This window comes from Macrobrachium nipponense, chromosome 16 (assembly GCF_015104395.2).
Source record: "Macrobrachium nipponense isolate FS-2020 chromosome 16, ASM1510439v2, whole genome shotgun sequence".
In the NCBI taxonomy this organism is placed as follows: Eukaryota; Metazoa; Arthropoda; class Malacostraca; order Decapoda; family Palaemonidae; genus Macrobrachium; species Macrobrachium nipponense.
Window position 1 is genome coordinate 6,721,874 of NC_087209.1, and position 13,469 is coordinate 6,735,342.

The window sequence follows — 13,469 nt, forward strand, 5'->3', positions numbered from 1 at the left end:
GACATCGTGCTCACTTATCTCTTGGAGCAAGAGATAAATTCTTGAGAGACCGAGAAAGAGAGATAAATTCATAACAGAGAGAGAGAGAGAGAGAGAGAGAGAGAGAGAGAGAGTGAGAGAGAGAGAGAGAGGATAAATTCTTACTAGACCGAAAGAGAGACAGAGGGAAATTAATTCTAAAAAGATCGAGAGAGAGAGAGAGAGAGAGAGATTCTTAATAGACCTAGAGAGAGAGAAATTCTTGAACAGAGAGAGAGAGGAGAGAGAGAGAGAGAGAGAGAGAGAGAGAGAGAGAGAGAGAGAGAAATTCTTACTAGACCGAAAGAAAGACAAAGACAGAGAGAAATTAATTATCAAAAGATCGAGAGAGAGAGAAGAGAGAGAGAGAGAGTTACAAGGAGTTACAAGGATTAGGATGTCTCAAAGACTTGTTAGTCCACCCGAGGAGACATCGTGCTCACTTATCTCTTGGAGCAAGAGACAAATTCTTGACAGACGAGAAAGAGAGATAAATTCATAACAGAGAGAGAGGAGAGAGAGAGAGAGAGAGAGAGAGAGAGAGAGAGGGATAAATTCTTACTAGACCGAAAGAGAGACAGAGGGAAATTAATTCTTAACAGATCGAGAGAGAGAGAGAGAGAGAGAGAGAGAGGATTCTATTAATAGACCTAGAGAGAGAGAAATTCTTAACAGAGAGAGAGAGAGAGCGAGAGAGAGAGAGAGAGAGAGAGAGAGAGAAATTCTTACTAGACCGAAATAAAGACACAGACAAGAGAGAAATTAATTCTCAAAAGAGAGAGAGAGAGAGAGAGAGAGAGAGAGAGAGAGATCGTCTTCTAGTCAGCGTGAATTATTATCATCAATCGTATTTGACAGAAGATCTTGTGAGAGGATGAGCGTAACAAATTATGATCATTTCTTTATTTAATTTTTCTTTATTTATTTCTTGTAGATTGGTTTTCATTTTTAGATTCGTCCTAATATGATTATATAGGTTAATTATACACTACTTTCGTTTCCTGAATTCAGCAGTTATTTCAATGAGAAAATGAATTGACGTGGGTAAATATAAAAAAAAAAAAATTTCTATGCATCTGATTAGTTTAAAAAAAATAAACAAACAAAAAACAAAATAAACAAACAACAAAATAAAAACGAAAATGTTAATAAGATTTCTTCTAAGTATCTGACTAGTTTCCAGAATTTTTTTTTTAACATTTTTTAGTAAAATATGAGAAAATATGCTCAGGTGTTAATAACGTAGAAATAAAATATAGGACAAATGCAGACGGGTGCCATATATATATGTATGTAAGTATATATATATATATGATATATATATATATATATATATTATATATATATATATATATATATATATATATATATATACAAAATAAGCAACTCAAAAGCGAAGTAAACAAATTGGAACAATTAAAATGATAAAACTACTAAACAAACATCAAAAAATGGAAAACAAAACAAAAAAGTGAAAAATATCCTTCCAAAACAGGAGTTCACTAGACCCCCACCCCCGCCGCAAAAAAACCCTTACCAAACCCACCCAACCCATCACATAGCCAGGCCAGCTCCCCCCCCCCACCCCCCCCCCCCCCCCCCTCCAACCTTCCACTGGGTCCAAACTCCAGATACATTTCTGGTTAATTTGATCTTGTCCGTCACTCGTCCGCCCAAAGAGCGTATCCAAAATACCTATTGGTGCTCCTGAGACGAGGAAGTGGGGGGGGGGGGGGGTGGGGGGGGGGTTGGAGAGGGATAGGGTAGGATGGGGTGAGAGGGACTGTGGAGCGAAGCACCTTTGGTCCTTTAGTCCAATTTCGGCCTTTATAGAGGTCAAACAATGCGCATGCGTCGACTTTCCAATTTGTTAGGGATGTATGTCAACAGGAGAGAGAGAGAGAGAGAGAGAGAGAGAGAGAGAGAGAGAGAGAGAGAGAAGGGGAAGGAGTTGAGGACGACGACGAGAAGAGCATAAAGAGGAATATAGGGGGTGTCAATGTAGGTCATCCATTTCGACCTTTCGTGACCCGAGTCACTCCACTCACCTTTCTCCTACCCCTCCACCCCCTTCCTATCCCTACCCCCACCCCCTCCCCCTAATTCCACTTTTGTCACGCTTTGTCCCGCTCCCTTTTCCCCCTAAAACTATGGTCCTGAGGATTTGGATGTCAAAAGGACACCTTTCGCGCGAGGTCCACAGATAGAGGAGAAGAATCCAGGGACATTATACACAGTCTTCGGGTCCAGGTGTACCGGTACAATAGAAGCCTCAAAGGGAAAATGGGTTCGCTGGATTCCAGATGTGATGGAATCTATAGATGGAATCTATAGATGGAACGATTTGGTGGTGCCTTCGGTCTGTATACGATACGCGTCTGATACCGTCTCGTCAGTGACATCTGGCTGCTTTCGACGCTTTGTCAAATCATTTCTGATATGAATTGGACTTCAGATTTAAGCTTTTTTTTTTATCAAGATTTAAGTTGTTCTTTTTTTCTAGAAATCAAATATCTTGGAGAATAACTATTCATTTGGAGGAAATGATTTTATTATTGATATAGTTAATTTTATTCAATATCTAAATTGAACTTCAGATTTAAGTTTTTTTTTATCAAGATTTAAGTTATTCTTTTTTTTTTTAGAAATTAAATATCTTTGAGAATAACTCTTCATTTGGAGGAAATCATTTTTTTTATAAAGTTAATTTGTTATTCAATATTTAAATTGAACTTCAGATTTAAAGTTTTTTTTTTAGTTTTTTTTTTTTTATAAGATTTAGTTATTCTTTTTTTTTTTTAGAAATTAAATATCTTGGAGAATAACTATTCATTTGGAGGAAAAGATTTTTTATTGATATAGTTAATTCTAATTAACATTTAATAGAGCGAATTTTAATTAATCGTTTCGCATTCCTCACTACATAGTGGAAAAATATATTTTTCAAATGACATATCATCAAATATATCAATAATTTGTATTACCTCATTTATGTTAAATATAGTTTAAACAAATATAGAAAATTATGTGTTAATTGTACTGATTCAACTGTTGATTTTTGTTTTAGTTACAATTACAGTTTTGTTGAACTTATTATTATTATTATTATTATTATTATTATTAGTTATTATTATTATGCAGATGTTTTTACGATAAAAATAGAAAGGAAATGAAATTTATATAAAACAATAAGAACAAGACAAACCAAAAATTATAACATTAAATAAAACGTCATATATTCAATAAACAAATTAATGCTTCTTCCAACATGTAATTTTGACATGAGGGAGATTACCTTCAGACAAAAAACTAAAAAAAAATGAAGAAAAAAAATAAATATACATATAAATTTCTCCATTACAATGAACACCATTCTTTTTTCCATTTGATCAAAATGATAAGACAATTTTTTTTCAAATAATTTGCTTAATGACTCCAGCCCTCTCCCGAAAATAGACTGTAGACCCCCTCTCCCCCCCCTACCCCCCAAAGGGGTGCTACTTTCCATATCTGTCCTGTACCACCCCCCCCCCTCATTAACCAGCCCTGCTCCCAATTTCTGTCCACAGAAGAGGCATGACTGATGAAATTAGTCTCGAGCGAGCGGTTACCAAACAAGTATCGTACGGTTTGCTTAATTTTCCGTTTTCTATGAAAGTACATCAGCTGGTTTTACGCACCCCTGGGGGGGTGGGGGGTGGGGTTGCTAGGTGTGGGTTAGTGCCATCAGTGTACTTTCTTTACCTCCATTCCCGCTTCCTTGCTTTTTAACCTTGTTGTCCAACCTCTCTACCTACCAATTCGGAGCCCAGCCAATGAGTTTTCCTTCAGTTCTAACTTTAGATTACTAGATCTCTCTCCTAGATCTCTCTACCTTGCTGTCCAACCACTCCAACTCCCTCTTTTCACTGCCTTAATTAAGCTCTGCATGGCCGAAAGAGCTGCAGTGATGGGTTTGTTTGCTTGTATGGTGTTTTTACGTTGCTTAGAACCAGTGGTTATTCACCAACGGGACCAACGGCTTTACCTTACTTCCGAACCACGTCGATAGTGAACTTCTATCACCAGAAATACACATCTCTGACCCCTCAATGGAATGGCCGAGAATCGAACTCGCGGCCACCGAAGTGGCAGGCCAAGACCAAACCGATCACGCCACTGAGGCGCTCCTGCAGTGCTGTGCCTGACAACCTATAATCTCATAATCATTCCAAAACTCAATGTTCAGAATCAATAGCAGAAAATGGGCCCCAGAAGCCCAAAAAAGTTGATGATAAATGATAACTATGTTTACGGGCTGCTATATGAGCAAGAGCCCGTGCTGGCGGTGCAAGGTCAGCTTAATCTAAAACAACTATATGTTCTGGTGACAATAAGAGGCAATATATTGCAAATCTATGAAGTCCATAACCTTTATTTTCATAAAAAATCCAGGAAATACTTTTTGCTATTTTCTTTTTATAATATAAAGACTTTTAACGAAAATACTTTTTTGTTATATTTTTATATGAATTCTTTTAATGACAAATTCTTTCATGTTGGTATAAATAAGGCCTTCTAACCTTTTTGCATAAAAAAGCGTCTGTTTAGATATGAAAAGAGCAAAATTGGTTAAAACGTTCCTGTAAAAGTTTTTTTTCTTTTTTTTACTGACCTGAATCTCTCTCTCTTTCCTTCGTATTAATGCTACCTTATTTCCTCTGAGGAAAAGTTCATATCTCTCTCTCTCTCTCTCTCTCTCTCTCTCTCTCTCTCTCTCTCTCTCTCTCATTTCCAGCCTAATAAAACCTCATTTCCTCACTCTCATCTCCTTATCATTTTAAAATGAATTCATGTCGCTCTCTCTCTCTCTCTCTCTCTCTCTCTCTCTCTCTCTCTCTCTCTCTCCGTAAAAACACGATAATATCGTAATCCTGCGTTAATTTGCCATAAAATAGCAGGTGATTAGTGCTTTCCTTTTTATTTTTTGTATCATCATGCACGCGCATCTAATTAAGTTTTTTTCAGTTAGAGTTGGTAATGACTTACTATTATTATTATTATTATTATACTACTACTATTATTATTATTAGCTTTATGAGAGCATCATCTCAATAACCTTTATGTGAAAGATCAGGAATATTTTTTGTCATGTTACTAATAATTCTTTTTATAGGATTATTATTTTTTTTCGATTACTATTTTGTAATATTTCTCTTTTATTACGGGATTCCAAAGCAGATTTTAATGATTCTACTTATTTATTTGGGAGCTCCGGACTGCCTTTTTAATTTTTTTTCTCAAAGATGAAGCAGGCCTTATGCCCAAACGTGCCATTACCCGAGGGCAGGTGGAAGAGGATGTAAAGTATGGACCTCAGGACGCTTACCTATCAAATCCATATCTCCCAATAATTATTCAGGTTTTAAGTTCAAACTCAATTCATTTACTGAGAAAGTTTTAACCTAACAAAAACCTCATGAGACCATGAATGGATAAACCAAACCAAAACTAAAGGATAAACAAAGACAAAAATAAAACGTGATAAACCACGTTAAAAATGAAACGAGATAAACCACGCCAAAAATAAAAGTAGATCAACTAGCCAGAAAATAAACAGACATAAACCAAGCCAAAGCAAAAAGGGATAAACCAAGCCAAAGCTAAAGGGATAAACCAAGCCAAAAATAATAGGAGATGAACCAAGACAGAAAAGAAAAGATAAAACAAGTCAAAGAAGAGATAAAATAAGCCAGAAAAAACAAACCAAGCCAAAAATAAAACTAGATAAACCAAGCAAAACATAAATTGAGATAAGCCCAGCTAAAAATAAAACGATATAAGCCAAATCAAAAGTAAAACAAGATAAACCAGGCCAAAAAATATATAAAAACCAATCCAAAATAAAGAGAGAAACCAAGTCAAAGAGGAGATAAGCCAAACCAAAAAAGGATAAACCAAGCCAAAACAAGATAATCCAAGTCAAAAATGAGATAAACCAAGCTAGAAATAGAGACATAAATCAAGCTAAACATAAAGAGATAACCCAAGAAAAAAAATAATATACCAAGCGAAAAAAATAATGATAAAACCAAAACATATAAAGAAATATAGAAAAGCCAAAAATAAAACGAGATAAACCAAGACAAGAGAAGAAAAAAAAGAGAAAAATAGAAAAAATGGAACAAAACTCCTGAGGAATAACTGTACATAAATGCCATCATTTGAAAGACCTACATTAAAAAAAAAAAAAAAAAAAAAAAAAAAAAAAAAAAAACTACTTACTTGTCTCATGCGATGACATTGCTTGCATGATCAAATGCAGTGATTCCAGTGCAGCAGAGCATAAAACAACCTGTGGATAAGTTGCAATCACGGACGGCTGTAAATTCTGACAATGACAGCGAATGATGATAATTATAACTTACCTTTGTATGATGCTTTTAATGTATGGTTATAATTCTTGGAACAGACTGAGGGATCTGTTAGATGTTTGCCTAGTTAGAAAAACGATACTTCAAAACGCATACACACACACACACACACACACACACACACACACACATATATATATATATATATATATATATATATATAGATATATATATATATATAGATATATATATTATATATATAGTAACGGAATACCACGGGAAATGATAGTCAGGAATCAAGCGCTTTCGTCTTTTTACAGACATCGTCAAGGAGCTACTAAAGTACAATTGGAGAGGATAGCCTCAGGTACAAACAAGATCAGGAATACCAGATGGTTAATTATCAAAAGGGTAAAAATTAAAAGGGATAATCCAGGATTATCGGATATCACACGGTCACAAACTTAAACAGATTCTGACCCTAACCGAAATTACAAAGTATCTTTACAGTCCAAAACATGTAAAAACTGAATATATTAATTTGTTGCTTATATCTACAACTTTTTCATTATGAAAGCATCAAGTTTAAATAAACCAAGACTTAAATTTAGAACATTTCTATTATTTGACTTGATAAAACAAGATTCAATGGATATTCCTTTTAACTGCGTCATTACATGGGACTAAGGCTCTTGCTTGACTCCAGTTAATAGGATGGTCTAAAATCTTCCATATGTCAAATAATGCATTCGATATTTGCCAGTTCTCACAGAATATTGATGTTGCTTAAGACGCTGTGAAAGAGATTTACCGGTCTGTCCGTAATAGATTTTATCACACTTTTTGCAAGGAATTTCATATATGCAGCCTGGAAGATCTTTAGGAGAATTTTTTGATTATTACTAACTCTTGACATTAATATTACTGAAAACAAAATTTATGTTAAAAAGCTTTAAAATTCTAGGAATATCTAAAACCTTTCATCATAAGGTAATTTTAGAATGTTATGCTTACTAAATTCAAGTTTTTCATTAGTTGAATAAAATGTTTTTCCTAGGCTCTTTTCCATGCCACATCTACAAAAGTCCTTGGGTATTTAAGTTTCAATGCAATATCATAAATAGTTTTAATTTCAGCGTCAATAAACTGCGGGCTACAGACACGTAAAGCCCGTTAGGAACATCCCAGAAAAACAGAGAATTTAACATTTTGATGGTGATTGGAGTAGTAATGAACAAAAGAGGCAATATTAGTTGATTTTCGGGGAAAGACTGAAAAGGTGAAATTTCTATCATTTTCTATGGACAGTTACATCAAGAAAATTCAAATTACAATTTCTTTCTTCCTCTACAGTAAATTTTTTATAGAAGGGACTAAATTATTGATATTATTAAGGAATTCTGGAGGTTTTCGTGAACTGGCCAATACAGAAGATATCATCCACGTATCTAAACCAAATAACTTTTTGGGGCAAAATTCTTGGTAAGAGTTTTGTCTCAAAAATTCCATGTAAATATTGCTAAGGACAGAAGATAAGGATTACCCATGGCCATGCCAAACAATTTGTACAAAAATTCCCCATTGAAACAAAATTTGTTACTATCTTTGATACACAACCTTATGAGACTAATGAGATTTTCTACACTTAAGGGAATGTCATGGACGCTCTAATTCCTCTTCCAAATATTCAAGTAAGTCATCTACAGGCACTTTTGTAAATAAAGAGACAACATCAAAACTAACCATATTAAAAATCATAATTCAAATTTAAACTATTCAATTTGTTTATAAAATCAACATTGTTTTTAACATTCGTGTTAGAAATATTTCCTACCAAAGGAGTAAGAATTTTTACAAGCCATTTAGATAAATTATACGAACTGAGCCCACTGAACTAATGATTGGTCTGATAGGGTTATTGATTTTATGTGTCTTGACTAAACCATACATGTAAGGTAGGGAGGCGCATTGCGGTGTAAAACTGTTTAATTAAATGGTCCAAGCCCTTCAAAATGGATTTAATTTGTTTATTAAAATGGGAGTTAACTGTCTGTGTAGGGTCAGACCTCAGTTTCGTATAAGTATCAGTGTCATTTAGCAATGTCATTATTTTACTTATAGTCACTTTTATTCATAATTACCACTGCATTAGATTTATCTGCTTTTGTCACCTTCACTGTTCGTCTTCTTAATTTTCTTAAAAGCCTGGAGAAATCTCACGGGTACATTAGGGGGAGAAGGTTTACTCATAGCACATACACAATACCTTTACAAATATTGATATCATCAGGGCATAGGTTTTGATTCAATTTTTCTAAATAAAACAAAAGGATTTTGAGATGTCGACACAGTCCAGGTTACCAATAAATACACCAAAGCTTAACCCATATCCCAAAGCCGCTGTCGTAGCACTATCCACTGGTTTGTCAGATAAATTAATCATGAAGTCCACGTTGGCATGCTTAGTCCAGTCGCTTTCAGCAATAAGATTTTTCAGCTTGACTTGGAGTCTTCCTTTCAAGACGGTTGCAGCACTTTCTCAATTTTTCCGTAGCAATAATCCAGCATCCGATTCTTCCAATCGACAGGAACCGTCTGATTAAAGCTATACCGTCTGCTTTGGGATATGATAGTCAGGAATCCAAGCGCTTTCGTCTTTATTCAGACATCGTCAAGGAGCTACTAAAGTACAATTGGAGAGGATAGCCTCAGGTACAAACAAGATCAGGAATACCAGAAGGTTAATTATCATTTCCATGTAATGACACAGTTAAAAGGAATATCATTGAATCTTGTTTTATCAAGTCAAATAATAGAAATGTTCTAAATTTAAGTCTTGGTTTATTTAAACTTGATGCTTTCATAATGAAAAAAGTTGTAGATAAATATAAGCAACAAAATTAATATATTCAGTTTTTACATGTTTTGGACTGTAAAGATACTTTGTAATTTCGGTTAGGGTCAGAATTCTGTTTAAGTTTGTGACCGTGTGATATCCGATAATCCTGGATTATCCCTTTTAATTTTTACCCTTTTGATAATTAACCTTCTGGTATTCCTGATCTTGTTTGTACCTGAGGCTATCCTCTCCAATTGTACTTTAGTAGCTCCTTGACGATGTCTGAATAAAGACGAAAGCGCTTGGATTCCTGACTATCATTTCCCGTGGTATTCGCTTATTTTTATGAAGTCACGTGCATCTACTGTGATTTTTTAAGCACATATATATATATATATATATATATGTGTGTGTGTGTGTATGTGTGTGTGTGTACATATAATGTTACCAAATAAGGGGAATTATTTTACCCGATAATAATTTCTTCCTCTCATGGATTCGAACCAGCGCACAGAGGAGAAATCAGGACTTCAGTAATGTTACTGACTCGGCCAACGAGCGAATTGGATATCAAAGGGTATTTGTAGTTTTCATGCATTTTATATATATAGTATATATATATATATATATATATATATATATATATATATATATATATATCTATATATATAAGCTACAAATGTCCTTCAATATCCAATTCGCTTGTTGGCCGAGTCGGTCACACTCACTGATGTTCTGATTTCTCCTCTGTGCGCTGGTTCGAATCCACGAGAGCGAAATGATTTATCAACTAATATATATATATATATATATATATATATATATATATTCATATATATGTGCACAGCAAAACCATAACTCCTGCGTCACAAGTCATACATTACAGTTCCCACCTCTCCAATGGCTTCCCCAAACACAACCCGGACTTAGAGCAAACAAGAACTGCTATTAACTCGCCCGAAGTGGGAAGGAAGCAGCTGACAGCTCCCCGTCAAATGAAAATGAGGGGGATCTCGCTCGGTCAGGCAGAAGGTCAAACTGGGTCATTCTGGATTTCCTTAAATAAATTCAGGAAGGTCTCTTTTTGAGGTCGTTTTATCAATGACCATTAATGAGGTCAAACTGGGTCATTCTGTCTTCTGTATAAATTTAGGAAGCTGTCGTGCTAAAGACCTTTTATAAATTATCATAATTTTGGTCAAACTGGGTCATTATGGATTTCCCTAAATAAATTCAGCAAAGATGTCTTATTGAGGGGTCGTTTTATTAACGACCATTAATTTGGTCAAACTGGGTCATTCTGTGTCTTTTGTTTAGGAAGCTGTCGTGTTAAAGGCATTTTATTAATTTTTTGTCGTAATTTTGATCAAACTGGGTCATTATGGATTTCCTTAAATAAAATCAGCAAAGATGTCTTATTGAGGTCGTTTTATTGATGACCATTAATTTGGTCAAACTGCGTCATTCTGTGTCTTCTGTGTAAATTTAGCAAGATGTCGTGTTCAAGGCATCTTATTAATTGTCATAATTTTGGTCAAACTGGGTCATTCTGGGTCATTTTGAATAAATTCAGCGTGGTCGTTTTATCAGTGGTAAATGACCTTGGTAGATAATTTAAAAAATATATTTGAAATAAAAGTCTGTCTTTAGGAAATACATAAAGATAAATTCTCATACATTGTTATACGAGCGTATCAAGTTCATATCGCCGTAATTTCTAATAATTACAGACACTTGTGGATGGAAACGTTACCTGCTGATAAACTGGTAATAAAACCAATTAAGATAATATTTTTTCACCATAATATAAAACATTCAATTGCTCTAACCACAAAGAATCAAAGGGAATTCTCTCTCTCTCTCTCTCTCTCTCTCTCTCTCTCTCTCTCTCTCTCTCTCTCTCTCTCTAACACACACACACAAAACAAAACAAAACATAAACATAAATTACAAAATAACATTCAATCATCCTAAAGAAAGGAAAGAAATGAACAAATTCCCTCCTATTCTACCGCCCTTCCTAACACTTCCCTCTCCCTCTCCCTCCCCCCTCCCCCTCCCCTCTCACAGCTGAGGGGAAGCACCTTTCACACACACACTCTGATACCCTTTTCCATTCTCCCGATGGTCAGTCCACCGGAATCCTTATGTATGGTAAACAGTATCCTGTGAGCCTTGGTAAATATGCTCTGTAAGAGGCGCCGTTGGTCAAGAGCCCTCACAAGGGAGGAGTTGGGGTTGAAAAGGGGGCACCTGGCCCTGGGACACAAAAGGACACGAGTGGCCGAGGCAGCAGGACACGTGCCCTGCGAAGGATCGCCCGTCGGAACCCATCTAAGGGCAAACTAGGTCAACAAGAGGAGACAATAAAGCGAAGGTTGTGACCTAAGATTGATGGTGGACGAATTTATGTTATTAATATATGTGTATAGTATTATATATACATATATATATATATATATATATATATATATATATATATATATATATAATTGTAATAGCCATGATACCCTCTCAACTTCTTGAATTCTTTGATCATTTTTGGATACGCTTTTCATCTACAAAGCCTGAAGATCCAAGTTCAACGTGACCTCTTTGTGTGATTATTGGACCTGGGTTCGTTTCCCAGGACCGGACATCGCAATTGGCTTCTTCAAAATTGTTTTTGAACGTGGATCTTCAGGCTATGTAGTGACAAGCGTATCCAAAAAAGAGCAAAGAATTCAAGAACTTAAGAGGGCACTGTGGCTATTACAATTGCATATGTATCTGTTAAAAAAGTGACCAATAGATTCTATATATATATATATATATATATAATATATATATATAGATATTATACATGGAAGTGTGTGTACTCGTGTAATGCCCATTTTCTTAATATACACCTATCGTTTTCTAATGAATATGTACAATTCCATAACTCTATCTACCTCTCTAGTTAGTATACACCATATTGGCATAAACAGTGTATACATGTGTATAGCAAATGTATTAGCAACGTATGAATCCACTATCCACATTTATGTACCATTTCTACGCAAAAAATATAAAAATAAAATAAAAAAATACCCAAAATTCAACCCATTTTTTTCATTTCCAAAAAAACATAATAAATCCTAATACGTATACATCAATACGCGTACATAACAGGAACAACTGATACGTAAACACGTCCTTTACGGACACGTCCGTATAACGTCCGTGAGGGTAGCCATCACCTGGAGGAGGTTGGTAGGGGTGAAGGGGGGGGGGGGCGCAAAGTCCGAAATGGGTATATTACGAACAATCATCGTCGGGAGTAATCCGGTCTCATTCTTTCCTCTCTAATCCGCCCCAATTGAGGTCACTTCAAAAGGACCTCTGGTTCTCCTCCCCCCCCCTTCCCTCCCTCCCCTCCCCCTCCCTCTCCCCCCACCCCCCCCTCAAAACTTCTGCTTTTCCAGGCCGCGAAAGGACGACTGAACTGTAATGGAGCAAGGGGGAGGAGATTGAGGAGGAGGTGGAGGAGGAGGAGGAGGAGGAGGAGAGAGAAGTAAGCCACCTCAAGGGCACGCGAGGCTGATCTCGGGTCAAAGGTCGCGTGTGTCTCTTTGCGGCCACCTCGACTGACCCAGCCTGGAGTGAAGTGAAAGTGTCGAAGAGGACCACCGGCAGACAGGCAGGAGTGAGCTCCAAGTGACCTTGCAACCCCCCACACAATCCGAGCCCCCTTATTCCCCCCTTCCCCCCAAAATTGGTTATCACGTCATGGGTGAAGAAGTGAACTTTACTTGTGACAGACACACACACACATACACATGGAGAATTACAAAAAGATATACTTCAAGACTTTTCTTCTTCTTATAAGTTACAAATTAATATTTCCAAATGATTTATCTGTTATGGTTCAACTACACATTATTGTTGTTGCTTGTTTTCTTAAATATTTTAGTTCTTGTATTTTTATTTGTTATTTTTCCATGTAATTCACTGGAGTTGCTTGTAATTTGTTGGACTTGCTTGTAATTCATTGGAATTGCTTGTAACTAAATGGAATTACTTGTAATTCATTTTACTTGCTTGTAATTCATTGGCCTTGCTTGTTATTCATTTGAACTTGCTTGTAATTCATTTGACTTGCTTGTAATTCATTTGACTTGCTTGTAATTCATTGGACTTACTTGTAATTCATTTGACTTGCTTGTAATTCATTGACTTGCTTGCTTGTAATTCACTTTGCCTTTACTTGTAATTCTTGACTTCTTGTAATCATTTTA